Raw genomic sequence first — 14,936 nt, forward strand, 5'->3', positions numbered from 1 at the left:
AATTTTATAACATGTGGCTGTAGAGACAAACACGCCGCATCGCCTTCCAGATATCTTACACGTTCGCATTCAACACTTTTCAAAACTTATTTATATTAAATCTAATTAATAATTATAAATTATGACATGAGAAAATTAGAAGTGTGCAAAGAGCCAATTCAGATATTGTTAATTAAAGCTGTTTTATACACCTTTCTGCCTTGTTTAAATTAACAAGCATTTTATTTGCCACTGTCAACACGTTTTGTGATTGATTTAAAGATTTATTACAGAAACTTATATGAAGCAAAGCTATTGTACTAAGCATCTTTATATATATATAATGTATAAATAATATGTTATAAATGTTTTAAAAAATATATTAGTATTCTTATATATTAAGAATAACAATATGATACATTTATATTGCGCTAAAATGCGTTACATATGGAAAGAGGAATTATTCTCAACCACCACCAATAAAGTTTAAACATTATTCTTTAGAAAAACGCCTCCGAAGTGTTGAGTTTATGAATATTTACACTTACAATATATACTTTGTGAAATGTGTGTTTAAAATAATAAATTTCATAACTGTAAAGACAAACACGCCGCATTGCATGATTTTATAAATACCGAGGTCCATATAAGTATTTTCCAGGGCATGCACCCCAGGAAAAAAAGCTTCTTATTTCCCTGCTCTACATATATGAATTTTAACACATCAGAAAACCAAAGAATCAAATACCTATAGATTTCAAACCATGTCAGTATGCAGAAGACTTGTGTTGGTCATTAGGAATACATTGTAATAATTATTTTACCATCCTGGGCACACTGCTGCACACTTTCTCTTCTTTTGTTATTTATTTAACTTTAATGACTTCAACAGGTACTGTTTATTAGGCTTTAAGACTGAATGCAATAAAATGTTCAAGCCAAAATATGAACATTTAAACTCCGTGCACGCGCGCTACGGGTGGATGAAGCGTTGTACCGCGCACGTGATGCATCGCGTTTTCAAGTTCAAGCTTAGCAGAAGTCCAGTGCAACACAGGGAATCTAATCATTATACAGTTAAAAACATCTTCAAGAATTAAAGGGTGGCGTGGAATGTTGTTAATAAACATGCTGAATAACGGAAAGTGAATTACTGGAGGGAGAGAAAGCAGCGCATTAAATTTGGACACCCAAGTGCTCAGCGGCATTAATGTTTCTTGTCCTGTCACCTTGACAGTCACTACGGTTTCATATTTCTCGTCAATAAACTGCTGTATAATAGTCAGCGTTTGATTACTTACATCTCTCTTGCACTTCCACTAACTGCGCATCTGACCTCTGTGTTGCACCTCTGTCTGCCTGGTTTGATTTTATTGGTCATCTCGGTTTCATTTTGACTTCATCTTACTTAATAGACCCTTTAACTGTTTGTACACCATGTTGACATGGCACCGTATGCGTGCGCATTAGGCAACGGAGGTATGGCAAGAATCAGCAGTGAAGCAACCTACCCATTACACAAAAAATGCACACGGCCGCGCCGGTCTCTGTGTGTCTGCATCTATGAAAAAAATGTGCACCACCTGCATGCAGAGAGCACGCGCGCTGCCTGCACGACATCCAATCACTGCAGTCCCACGTTGGTTTGGATGTTGGGACCGTACCAGTACAGCTCAGCAGTGGTGTAGTCTACTAGGAATTGTAAAGGATTTCCGTATACCCGCTAAAAATAGCGTGAGGATGCGTAACAGCATGGTTTTGTGACATTTCAAACTTTTAGTAATAGTGAAGCACTGACCATTAGCATGCTACACTTGCTACTTTAGCGGGTTGAAATGCATATACATATTAGGCTATATATTTGGTGTGTTTGACTTTCTGCCGAACTGCGCGATCCGATCGGCATATGAAATCCCTATAGCGGCGCGAAAGTGACTGGGGAGCAGAGTGGTGTGGCGCTACAAAACCCACAGGCGAGTGACAGCAAAGTACCGCGAGAGCGATTCAAAGCGGATTTAGCCACGTGATAACTGGAATCGCTCTCGCGGTACTTTGACATCACCAAGAGATCTATACCACTGCAGCTAAGTCACTACATTGACATGGCAGAAGGACAGAATGCCATTTTGTTCTGGGCACTCTTCCTTCACTCTTTCAAGTAGCCTTGGCAGTGCCTGCTTAGTGCTACAGTGGAGCGAGTTTTCAGCCATGGTGGCATCATGGCCAATTTGATCTTTTGAAAATGCAATGCAGTATAGGGGCCTCCCTCCACCTGTCCACAGCATGCATTTTATTTCTGTTGTAAGAGAACTTGACATGACTTGAAACTAAAATGGTAGGACTTTGGACTCGACTTGAGACTTGTTGGCTTTGACTTTTGACTCGACTTGGGACTTGCCTCATCTTTGACATGACTTGACTCGGGACTCGAGGGCAAAGACTTACTTGTGACTTGCATAACAATGACTTTGTCAATTTCAATTTCAATTTAAAAAACTTTATTGGCATGATTGTGTCACTTACAATATTGCCAAAGCATTATACATAAAACAAGAAACATACAATAACACAATATTAACAAACATTAAGGTGCAATTAAGCTAAGGTGCTGGGTGATGGATGAAGTACTACTGCAAAATAAAATAAAATAGAATCAGAGGATATTTACAATATAAAGTTGACTTTGAAATATAAAAATATGAAGTATACAAATGTACATTTATGGAGGCACATGAGAGGTAAAATAAAAGTACTGTACAAGATCAGGGCTGTGGATTATTTCTGATGGTGTGTAACTGATAAATGAATTTAGCAGCAGCTGATGGGTGTCTGTCTTCCCCCAGTAACATCTTCATTTGATCTGAGTCTGAAGATTTATGAAACTCTGGTATGAGCTTTGAGATTTTGTCAAAGTGTTTTTCTCTAAGCTCTTTATATTTACCACAGTAAAGGAGAAAGTGTGTCTCTGTCTCGATCTCGCCACTGTCACAATGGACACAGATTCGCTCTTCTTTTGGGAGCCATGTTTGTCTATGTCGGCCTTTCTGTATTGCCAGACTGTGATCACTGAGTCTGTATTTAGTGAGGATTCGTCTATGCTTTACATCTCTAACTGTGGAGAGATATTCTGACAGACTGTATCTTCTGTTTAGTGCCCCACCTTCACTTTGTCCCACCTCTGCTTATAGACGTCACATGCCGATTGGTCTGCGCTGCGCAGCAAGAAGCCACACAAGCGCTGAGCGTTGAGTCAAATTATAAGACGAGCGTAAGAAAATGACAGAGGTCTGGTCAGGGAATTAACCCAACACAAAAGTGAAAATGATAGCAATGACTCTTTAGATAAGATCTATAGACATGCACATCAGTGTTTTATTTGTCTGGAGAAAAGGACAATTTGATATCCAAAATAGTGTCCAACATAATACTTACCCAGATAGCAAAAAATAGCAATGAGTCGGCGGACCACCGGCGGTGCTCTGGGGGCAGTAAGCGTCATAAGGGCGTAATCGCAAACAGGTCTGACGGCGGAACGCCGCGGCAGCCGCTTTTGCATAAATTAAGCAGTCGGTCCGCCGGCTGCATGCTGGCGGCATCTCGCAACAAATGAGAGTGACGTATTCAGCGGCAAAAGTTTCATCCCCGCCAGCGGGACGCACCTATAGCCGACAGCTTGGGGCTGGCGGCATATAGAAGCCATGCGGATATTTTTTGCTATCTGGGTACTCTATCAACCCAGATAGCAAAAGATAGCAATGAGTCGGCGGACCACCGGCGGTGCTCTGGAGCCAGTAGAAGCGTCATACGGGCGTAATCGCAAACACGTCTGACGGCGGCCCGCCGGCAGCAGCCGCTTTTTAAAAGCTGCAGCCGCCTGTCTACCGCCTTCAATCCGCGGCTGGCCCGCCGGCCAACCGCCGTTCGGCCGCCTTTATATTGAAGGCGGCTCTTTCGCGGCCCGTCGGAGGCAAACGCTATTTTCAAGCGCTTTGCCGCCGTTTATTGTTTATATATATAAATAATATTTATATAAGCTAATTCTAGCATGCAGTTTATCAAAAATAATGATTGATCAAACCAGACAAATTCTCATTTGGATTTTTTATTCCACATTTCAAAGTACAGTAACAGTCATTGAACCAAGATGTGTAAGAGCACTGAAATATAAATAACTGAAAAATAAAAAAGTACTAAATACATGCAGGTTTCCAAATAAATTCTAGTTTAAAAAAACATTACAAGCAAATTAGAACATATCATTTACAACAATTGTTAATAATTTAGAGGTCAGCTCTGGGATGAAAAGAATTTGGCTACCAGTAAACATAAAATTAAGTAATGAGGATATTTGGTACCAAAGAACGTGCAGCATACCAAATAAATCGTCATTTCTAACAATAAATTATTACCACTTATCCTAGAGTAAAGCTCTGGACTAGAATAGACTATTATAATGGCACTGCTGACCTGGAACACAATATTTTCACTTTGCTGCAATAAGATCTGTCTATTGTGAATTAAAAATGAACAAATACTTGATTGACCCTCAAGGGGAAATTCAAGGTTCCAGTAGCTTATAACACCACACACCAACATAAACAGAATGATAAAAAGAACAAATCCACATGACTAAAAAAACCCAGTAAAAGACACTAAAGATATTAAAAAAAAAGATCCACATGAATGTAATGTATAAGCATGAGGCACTTACAATCAGTACTTTATCTCGTGCACCTGTATAAAGGACAAACATCCTCGCCATTCCATATCTATACGAGGAGCTGCCCTTAAGGCAGGGTCACATGGAATTTGAAAAATAAAAGAATAGTAATTTTCAAAGTGAAGTGTGGATTGGTTGAGTGTAGTGTGACACTTCAGGATTCTTTAGGGTTCTTGATGTTACTGACTGCAGGATAAAGAAAGGTTTCCAGTTGTCAGCGATGCTGGGGTGTCAGTAGTCAGCCTCGGTTTAAGGGGTCATCCGTGGGTCCCTCTCAGCTGTGTACTGCCTTTTTCCGCCTTTACGGTCAGATGCTCCTTTCAGGTAACACGTAACATTAACCTGGACAGCCCAATCAGTGGCATCCTGGGTTGCAGGGTTCTTCCGGATGGCTCCTGTAGAAAATACAGAACTGTCATTCCATTTGAATAACATAAGGCCATACACATCTACTTAAATATAAAAATCTAACTTACTTTGAACAATGGTCTTCAGAAACAGGTCTCTAAAACATGCTTGATTCCCTACACCAGTCCAGGTTGTATTAATGGAAAGGTGATTAGAGAAGATACTCTAAAGCTGAAAATTCAAAAAAAGTGTTACAAAATACATTTCTCTGAATTTTCTCATACATAAATGAGAGACTGTGGATTCAGACTGTATATGCAGTATACAAACTTAATTTTACTTTTTAGATTACCCTACGGCAAAATTAGCACACTTACAAATTGTTCCTGGAGCTTTTTATCCTGCCTCAAAGTGTTGTCAAGCAACGCCAAAAGTGAGCCGCTGTCATCCGAAGCTACAAAATGAAAGGCATATGGTAATATTGGACCTACATCACAGACAAAAAAAGTACAATTTAAGAAAGAGTGCATGTTCTCACCTGCTTGTTCACTACGTTCCCTCAGGGCTTGGTTCTTCTCCCTCACACTGCAAACAATTATTGAATTACCTAGGTTTTTTTGTCTTGTTTTCTAATATAAATATCTAAAAATTCTCAAATTGAGATACATTGACTTGGTAAGCAAGTGGCTTAAGATATTAAGTCTTGTTTATTAAAATATATGATAAAAATCAAGTTTTTATTTTTACTTAAAACAAGTCAAAATATCTGCCAATGCAGTAAGAAAAATAAACTTAAATTAAGTTTATCAAGTTGAAACTGGAATTAAGTTTATTTTTCTTACTGCACAGGTAAATATTTTGACTTGTTTTAAGTAAACAAAAACCTCTTGATTTCCATTATTTATTTCAATAAACAAAACTTAATATCTTAAGCCACTTGCTTACCAAGTCAGTGTATCTCAATTTAAGAATTTTCAGATATTAATATTAGAAAACAAGACAAAAGAAAACTAAGAAAGACATTCATTTTTTTGCAGTGCAGGGCTTGGTTTTCATTCTGGAGTCTCTAGAAATCTACATTATTAAAAAAAAACAATAACTAAAGGCACTATTTTCAATACTGTTGAAACACTGCACACTAATGTACTATTCGCACGGGATTAGTATTACCTGGGGACCCTGTGTGATTTAAAAATTACCTCCCTACGTCTGAGTTTCGTGTGGCCGGTTCGCACGGGATAAGCAAAGCCTGTGATTTCACTCAAATTTACTGACTTATCTCCCTGATATAATGTTGAGGCTTTGCATAACACTATCACGCAACACCGCGACATGCTGTAAAAGGTACCTTTACCAAATCATATTTCGTTAAATCATACAGTGAGTGAACGTGTGGGGAAAAAAGTGAAACTGAGATGACAGAATTAGCGTCCTCTGCCTCTCTAGATGCCGTTTTAAAGATTAAAATTACTTTTAACTATCTGATCAACACAAATACAAGGCGCCAAAATATGATTGCGTACCAAAACCGCTTTTAATAAAAACCGAGTTTCTCCGCTCTGTGGACGAGGAGGCAGCAGCCAATGTAACGTCTGGCTGTATATTAACTGACTGAACACTTGACCCTCGCCTGGGCATTTAGATATGCAAGTTTTTTATCAACAATATCTGCGTGAAACATTAACATCATGATCATCTCCCGACTCGACTGTTTCAGCACGTCCTCTACGGAGAGTCTGCTTTATTAACGGCTTTTCGTTCGCTCCGCGTGAGCTAAATGTTTTTGTTCTGTACTTTTTTACTCGCATATATTTCTACATATTTTCAACCAAGGAACACACGGAATATAATATAAGTTATTATGAATAGCAGTTAAGCTTGTTCTGAAATGATGAAAAAAGCCAAATGACTAAAAATGATCTTACAACTTAATTTCAAACGTTATAGATACAAATTGAAAATGTCTTAATATGTATTGCCTTCAAGCCTAAACAATGTTCTTTAATATAATATATATATATTCTCATAGGGGAAAGATAGCACCCTGCGTTCTACCTCAGTGCATCTCGTTGTTCTGGATTTAAGTAATAATCTTATTTTAATAAACAAGGTATACCACGCTAGTAAGCCACGCAAAATCACCGCAAATGAAATTCCTTTACCACGACATCCATAGCTCCACCTAAACTTAGAGATCGCAAATATTAACAGTTCTGCATATTTTTAATCATCAAGATGGACGAGAGAGACTGATTAGAAGTTTAAAATTAGAAATATACTAATAAAGTCCTCAAGTTTCACAATGAAAGCCAAAAAAATCGAAGGGATGTGTCTCTGTATGTGCGCTTCACAGCTGCAGTGCGAGAGGCGCAGAAACTGAGAAAATAAATAAATAAAAAAGGCTCACTGGTAACAAATGCTGGCCAAATTACAGAGATGCCTATTCGCACGGGACTAATATTATCAGAGGACCTCGGTGTTCGGCGAAATATGGTAGGTCATTTGCGGAGGAATTTTTACTTTACAAATTACAGACATGGCCGATTCGCACGGGATTAAGATCACAGACAACCTCTGTAATTATTACAAATCACTAGAGGTCACCAGGTAATACTAATCCCGTGCGAATAGGGCTTAAGACACAGACCTAGAATATACTACCTTGATAGCTGAAAACTTCATGCTGTACACGAGATGCTGTGCTCTGGGCAAGTTATCTGCAAGAAAATATGAACAAAACCACATTGTTAATGCCACTTCAGCTACTGGATTAGCAGCAGAGAGCAAACTTAGTGTAACAACCTTTAAATAAAAAATAAAATAACTAGAACTTTGCTTAACCTCCGTGTGTACTGTAACAAAGGCAAAACAGCATGTGTTCGCTAACACTTGCTAGCCACTTTAGCTAGGGGATTAGCAGCATACTTGTTCAGACAAACGAAGTAATTTAAACAACTTATATACATGAACATAATCTTGCGTTACACAAAAATGAAACATGTACTTACTTAAACGATCGTAATTGATGCCAAATCTGTATCTTGATCCTCTCTTCAAACACTGAAAACTTGTAACGACGAGTGCTCTCTGGCAGGACACGGTATCTTCCAGTTTACAATTCTCCCGTCTTGTTGAGGTGCTGCCCCTCTCGACCGGTGGCGGTACTTCACTGTTTGTGCTTTATCACTTAAAAATTAATTTGTACAGATCGCAAAATAATCCTTGTACATGTAAAAGGTTTTAAAAAAGTAAATAAAAAATCGATGTTGGAAAATAATGAAAGACATAAAGGAAATTTCCAGTCAAGTGCATAAATCAAAGACATGTAAAAATGTTGACCTGACTGAGTGCATACAATAATTCGATATATTTTACATATATTACTGTATAATCGCTTCAGAGTTTCAAAGTAATTTAAATGTAATTTCCTAAACCTTCAAGAATCTGTTATAAACCCTACTGGCTTTAGATGCATGTGAAACATGCTTGAACTCAGGGTGTAAAAAAAGGAAACTAACTGAAAACACATTCGTATAAACATAACTTACATATCTTTGCTTTGGAGCAAAACAACTATCCTATTGGATATAATTAACATATATAGGCTATTATGATTGTATAACCGCTTCAAATGTGAAAGGTAGTTAAAATGCTGTCAGTGTACTCTAACTCCAATGGCCAACGGTCGATTAAGAGAACATTTCAAAGCGGCTTGCCGCCAGCCTGCCGCGGTCTGTTAGACGGAGGCAACCGCCAGAGAAAATTAAGCAGTCGGGCCGCCGGCTGGATGCCGGCGGCAAATCGCAAGAAAGGGGGGTGACGTATTCGGCGGCAAACGTTTCATCCCCGCCAGCGAGACGCACCTATAGCCGACAGCTTAGGGCTGGCGGCAAAAAGAAGTCCTGCGGACATTTTTTGCTATCTGGGAATATACTCAAATAAGTAGGGCCTACATGCACTGCTATCAAACGTGATGTGTTTTTGGTGTTGTAATCTGGAACTTGGTGTATATCAAATGTGTTTGTTAAATGTCTCCACATGGAAACGGAATGCCCTCCCCCCGCACAGTCCTGCAATGAGAACCAGAAAAACCGGTTTCTAACCATTTTATTTACATGTGAATAGTGAGAGCACCCCCTCAGGAGCTGTAGCAGGGTTTTTGCGGGGTCTTTATAAGCTTAAGCCAGGACTTAGTTTAAATAGGAAATATAACTAGTTTTAACAAACATGCCTTACTAAAAACATTATTTGTCTGCATTTTGAGGCAAAAAAGGGCATGGCCGCCCGGACCTCTGTAATTTTCTGACGCGTGTCTTATTTGACTCAATGCTCAGCGCTCGTTTGACGACTTGCGGCGCCACGCAGCCCGATCGGACGGCATGTGACGTCTTAGCACCGCGAGACAGTAGGCCTACAGTATGCTTTTGAATAGATCTCGCGGTAGTGTGATGTCACAGGCCAACGGGTTTGCGCTGCGCCCCATTAAGTAAGATAAAGTGAAAATTATTCCTAGATGACCAATAAAATCATACCAGGCAGACAGCAAAGGAGGAAGGATACCTCAGTTAGTGGAAGTAATAGGTTAAATTGGGCCGGAGCGCAGCTCCGCCTCCTCGGGTCCACAACACACTTTGCCGGAGCTCCGGTCCGTCTCCTTCAGCAACAGGGTTTGACGCAAAGCGAATAATAACGTTTAAATTCATAGGCTTCAAACTCGTGCTTGCGGGGCACCCTCGACAAAAATCATTTTGAGAAAATCATGCTTCTCAGAGGTCCACTGTGTTTTTAATCCCGTTTTTCTCTGACGACCTCTGTAATCTGTAAATTTCAGAGCATTTTACCTACTGTTTCACGCCGAACTCAGAGGTCATCTGAGAAATGTAATCCCGTCCGGATGAAGACGTCTGTGTTTGCTCGCAATATGTTTTGAAAACGCGTTTCTTTTCATGTTTTGGCAAACGTGATCTGCCGACAGGTCTCACTAACGCACGTATAGACTATTGTACTTTATTCCTGAATCCCATTCATTCAGATAGCCTATGGATTTTTTTCCATTCGGCGGAATAAAATAATTAAATTAAGACAGCTGAATATCATACACTGTTAAGACTGGACAAAACGGTTAGTTTTGTAGGTGTTCAGCTTGGGAGTTATACTCGGTTTAACAAAAAATGGGAATAATAATACAACAGAATATTTGGAATTGGGGCAAGCAGAACATGAATTCACAAATCACAAAAAATGTAAAATTAGATAAATTAGTTAATGATATTGCGCAAATGCTCTCGGTCTCTTCAAGGTCTAACGCGAATTAGAGTTTTGTTATAAGACTCCGTTATACATCACGTTTTTGAAACTGTAATAATTGCTTTCTTCAAATTAATATTATTTGCATTTAACATCAACTTAAAAAATGTACGTTTTACGCCTAACTTGAACTATGATGTACTTACTATTTTTACATTGATATTATTTGAGTAAATGTAGGCAAAAAAATAAATTAATAATAAGTAGAACAAATGTTAATTTTAAAAAATCCCATATAGCCAACAGGTTTTAATCAGCAACAGAGAAACTGCGCCTTTTGCCGATGAAAAACACCTCAGAAACTCCTCGAATTTATGAATTATTACACTCACAATATGATTTAATTTACTTACTACAAAAATATAACTCATTATACAAATTTATTCAACACCATTGCACACTTTATATCGAGTTTCATACCATGTAAAGGAAAACATGATAATATAAAAAGTACAGTAATGCAGAAAAGCGCACTACAACCATGTCCAAGCTATTAAAAACGTTCAGATGCAAAAATGAACTAAATGTACAATTACATAAACTAGTTAATGATATTGCGCAAATGCTCTCGGTCTCTTCAAGGTCTACGCGAATAGAGGTTTGTTATAAGACTCAGTTATACATCACGTCTCTTCTAATTGCACAGAAAAAATGAATCAAATGATCCGCATTTTAGTCGGATTTTTATGGAGAATAGGCTATGTGACCGTTTAACCCACGTGGACCGAACAAGAAAACGTATGCTTTCATGGAGTCCGTGTATGACATCTATTTTATTTAGTTTTACATATTTTTATTTATATGCATTTAATAATACCGTAAGATCACAATGTATACACTGTAAAAAATGATTCAGTGGCTTTGTAAATGTAGGCTATCTAAAATAAATGATTAAAGTAACTTAATAAAATCTTTTAATTTCAGTTATGTGGTTTTTTTTAGTTAGACAAACCAAAATTAATGACTAGAAATAGATATTTTGTTTAAAATGTACATATTTTATTTGATGTATACGCCTTAATAATATAAGTATTTAATTTACAGATTATTTTAATCAATATATTTGATAATGTCAGAATTATATATTTAAGTTTTTAAACCTGTAATAATTGCTTTCTTCAAATTAATATTATTTGTATTTAACAACAACTTAAAAAAATTTACGTTTTACGCCTAACTTGAACTATGATTTACTTACTATTTTTACATTGATATTATTTGAGTAAATGTAGGCAAATAAATAAAATAATAAGTAGAACAAATGTTAATTTTAAAAAATCATATAGCCAACGGGTTTTAATCAGCAACAGAGAAACTGCGCCTTTTGCCGATGACAAACACCTCAGAAACTCCTCGAATTGAATATTTACACTTACAACATGATTTTATTTACTTACTACAAAATATAACACATTATACAAATTTATTCAACATCATTGCACACTTTATATCGAGTTTCATACCATGTAAAGGAAAACATGATAATATAAAAAGTACAATAATGCAGAAAAGCGCATTACAATCAAGCTATTAAAAACGCTCAGATGCAAAGATAAACTAAATGTACAATTAGATAAACTAGTTAATGATATTGCGCAAATGCTCTCGGTTTCTTCAAAGGTCTTTGCGAATTATTTTGTTATAAGACTCCGTTATCATCACGTCTCATCTACTGTAAGTGTACACAAAAAAAAATAAGACGAATGATCCGCGTTTAAGTCAGATTTTTATGAAAAATATTTGACTGTTTATGTAACTGGCAAAAGAAAACTTCGCCAACCAAATGTTTGTCAAAAAGCTTGCATGTGACATCAAAGTACTGCCAATGCACCAAGAATCCCTGTCATGTTACTTCAATATCATATAGAATGCTTAAAGCATAAAGTCGAGCACACATTGTCGTAGTAGGCTATGCCCTACTTGAAACACGACTGCCCTCTACAGGTTTTTTATTTCCTGCGTCCCCCACCAATTCCCCCTTCTGCGGGATCTCGCAGAATTTCGGAAGTGCCCGCGGCATTCTGCTTTCAGAGACGCGCATTTTTAAAGGCCACATCTGTAGGTTATGTTGCTGCTCTTAGGGCAGGAAAACTGTGCTGTGTTAATCTGAATGTCTGGTGTTCGTGGCGTTTGGTTATGTTGCTGCTTTTAGGGCAGGAGAACTGTGCTGTATTAATCTGAAAGTCTGGTGTTCATGGCGTTAGGTTATGTTGCTGCTCTTAGGGCAGGAAAGCTGTGCTGTATTATCTCAGTATCTGGTGTCGTAAGCGTTAGGTTATGTTGCTGCTTTTAGAGCAGGAAAACTGTGCTGTGTTAATCTGAATGTCTGGTGTTCGTGGCGTTAGGTTATGTTGCTGCTCTTAGGGCAGGAAACTTCTGGTGTTGTAGGACCCTATAAAATCGGTTTTATTTTTTCCCAAATTCCATTTAATTTTTTCCCAAATTCCATTTAAAGTAACAACTTAATATTCATGGTTATAAACTTTATACAGTCCAGAAAAATACATTATATAAGTTTAAATAAAAGTGCTCCATTAGCTTTTTCTTTCAAGTAAAAAAAATAGGACAAAAAAGAAACTCAATTTCAAAGATTTACATAAGTACTTTTTTCCATACAGTAGATTAAAGTGCATCAAAAACAAGGCAAAATACAGCAAGTACTTCCTGAGTTATGAAATTAAAGTTGAAGTATTCAAGTAGAACTAGTTAAACCTTTGTGAGCTAACTTTCTTCATGTAATTGTGACCGAGTGATAATGATGGGGCGGGGTATACGTGTTCTGTGTTGTCTATAAATAGCGTTAAGGCTGTCAGGGTACATCACTTCCTGCTGTGTTGACCGTTCTGTTTCTTCCGGTCGGTGTTTGTGATCCTGAAGCGCCATAGTGAGGTAGGAACACGATATTCGGATTAACGCTGTAAGCGTCTGTATAGAGACGTTAGTCTTTATGTAGTTTGTTGCATCAATTGCAGAACGGGAGCTGCTGTGCGAGCGCATGAGCTGTTAAGTGCAAGGCACGGATGTCGTATTTCAGTGTTATGATCCTGAAGCGCTAAAGCAAGGTAGGAGTATTGCATTGGTTTTAAGGCTATAAATGGCTGTATGGATATTTTGGGTCTTTACCTGCTCTATTTTATGTAAATTGCAGGAAGTTAGCTTCCAATTTGAAAGAGCTTGTGGGCTGTGGCTAAGTGCAAACAACGAGCTGCATTACGTAGCATTTTGACTGACTGAGTACGACGCGATTTAGGTGCAGAGCTTTCATTCCCTTTGCGGATTATCGTAGAGGTATGTGTAGGTTAAAGGGGTAGGTCGAGTATAGTAATTCATGACACTATTGTGTGGTTTAATGAACTGGTTATGGAAATGTATGTGTATGATATTGTGGGTTTGATATTATGATTGTTTTTCTTTTATGGTAATTTATATTTAATGTTAATGTAATTGATTAAATGTGGTTTGTTTTCTGTTTTGTTTAACAGATTTTCCATTGTGGAACTTTGTACACATGGACCTCTGATTCTTAGGCCCTGCTGTTTTGCTCAGGATTAAATTGTGTTATTTAGGTTGATTATATATTGATTGTTTTGGAAATTACTCATTCTATTAATTTATTATTTTGATTTTGTTTTGTATTTATTGTACCAACCGCCAAGACCTCAAGCACTGTGACTCGGGGAGAATTTAATCCATTTTTCTGTGTTTTAGGAGCCAGCCTGCGTGGAGTTCTTTCTCTTTGGGGTCATCTGGGTTTTCCCCACTGCCTGTGGTATGAGGTGTTCTGCACTGCATGGATATTGAGTTTAGTGTGTAGAATTATTTGCATTGTTCACTGCACTTTTATTTAAACGTGTGATTTGCATCACGTGTGTGTGCTCGAGGCGGTGGGTTCCTGTCCCTTGATGCCCTTTTCTCCTTCGCGCAGGCCTGGTTAACCTGGAACTATAACTGGTGGGTTATATTTTAATATTTGAACTGACATTTACCCATTTTAAATTGAATGTTTATTTTTTAATTATTGTGAATAAAGTAGGAAAATCCTGATCTATTTTAATGAAATTTTATTAATGATAATCAATAAAATTTTTGAACTTGAAGGTCACGTCTCTGTTCTTGTATTTATTGATTATTGAACTTGAGGTTCTGTGTCTAACGATTTCCGGGGATAAGCCCGGTGGCGTAGTCGGATGTACGAGTGCCACTCGGTTACATAAGCGTCCCACCTATCAGAGACATCACCATTGAAATACATGATTGCCAGCCTTTGTGTTTAGTTCAGTGAGTGTTTCTCTCTTGTCTGTGAGAAGAGTTTTGTATTTGCTGAAGCTCCGCTCACAGTCAACTGAGCTGACTGGGAAGTAGATGAAGGCCAAAGCCACCTCTGCAATTCTTGGGAAATTCTTGGCCTCTCCAGTAGTTTACAAGTTCCATATCAGTTGGCAGGGGGTCCCTGGAAACACATTGCTGATAGGCCAACCACTGCTCAGTGAGCTCTGCTAATGGGTTAGCCAGGGGCTTCAGTGTTGAGTAGGCTTCAATCTGCTTTTGCATTGCTGGAGCCTGTCTGGGATCAAACACCCCG

General features: G+C 38.0%; 3 long non-coding RNA genes across 3 annotated transcripts; 1 reads left to right on the forward strand and 2 right to left on the reverse strand.

Annotated features, from left to right (window-relative positions):
• Nucleotides 1–4,065: 4,065 nt before the first annotated feature.
• On the reverse strand, nucleotides 4,066–5,741 carry LOC135718451 (uncharacterized). Its single transcript, XR_010520811.2, has 4 exons — nucleotides 5,586–5,741; nucleotides 5,425–5,501; nucleotides 5,176–5,278; nucleotides 4,066–5,094 (listed from the first exon to the last, which is right to left on the reverse strand). It is a non-coding gene; the product is annotated as an uncharacterized lncRNA (long non-coding RNA).
• Nucleotides 5,742–5,844: 103 nt separating this feature from the next.
• Nucleotides 5,845–7,990, reverse strand: LOC135718450 (uncharacterized). Its single transcript, XR_010520810.2, has 3 exons — nucleotides 7,889–7,990; nucleotides 7,709–7,764; nucleotides 5,845–6,121 (listed from the first exon to the last, which is right to left on the reverse strand). It is a non-coding gene; the product is annotated as an uncharacterized lncRNA (long non-coding RNA).
• Nucleotides 7,991–13,187: 5,197 nt separating this feature from the next.
• On the forward strand, nucleotides 13,188–14,382 carry LOC135718449 (uncharacterized). The gene is made up of 4 exons (XR_010520809.2): nucleotides 13,188–13,243; nucleotides 13,327–13,416; nucleotides 13,503–13,642; nucleotides 13,837–14,382. It is a non-coding gene; the product is annotated as an uncharacterized lncRNA (long non-coding RNA).
• Nucleotides 14,383–14,936: the final 554 nt, after the last annotated feature.

This window comes from Paramisgurnus dabryanus, chromosome 10, assembly GCF_030506205.2.
Source record: "Paramisgurnus dabryanus chromosome 10, PD_genome_1.1, whole genome shotgun sequence".
In the NCBI taxonomy this organism is placed as follows: Eukaryota; Metazoa; Chordata; class Actinopteri; order Cypriniformes; family Cobitidae; genus Paramisgurnus; species Paramisgurnus dabryanus.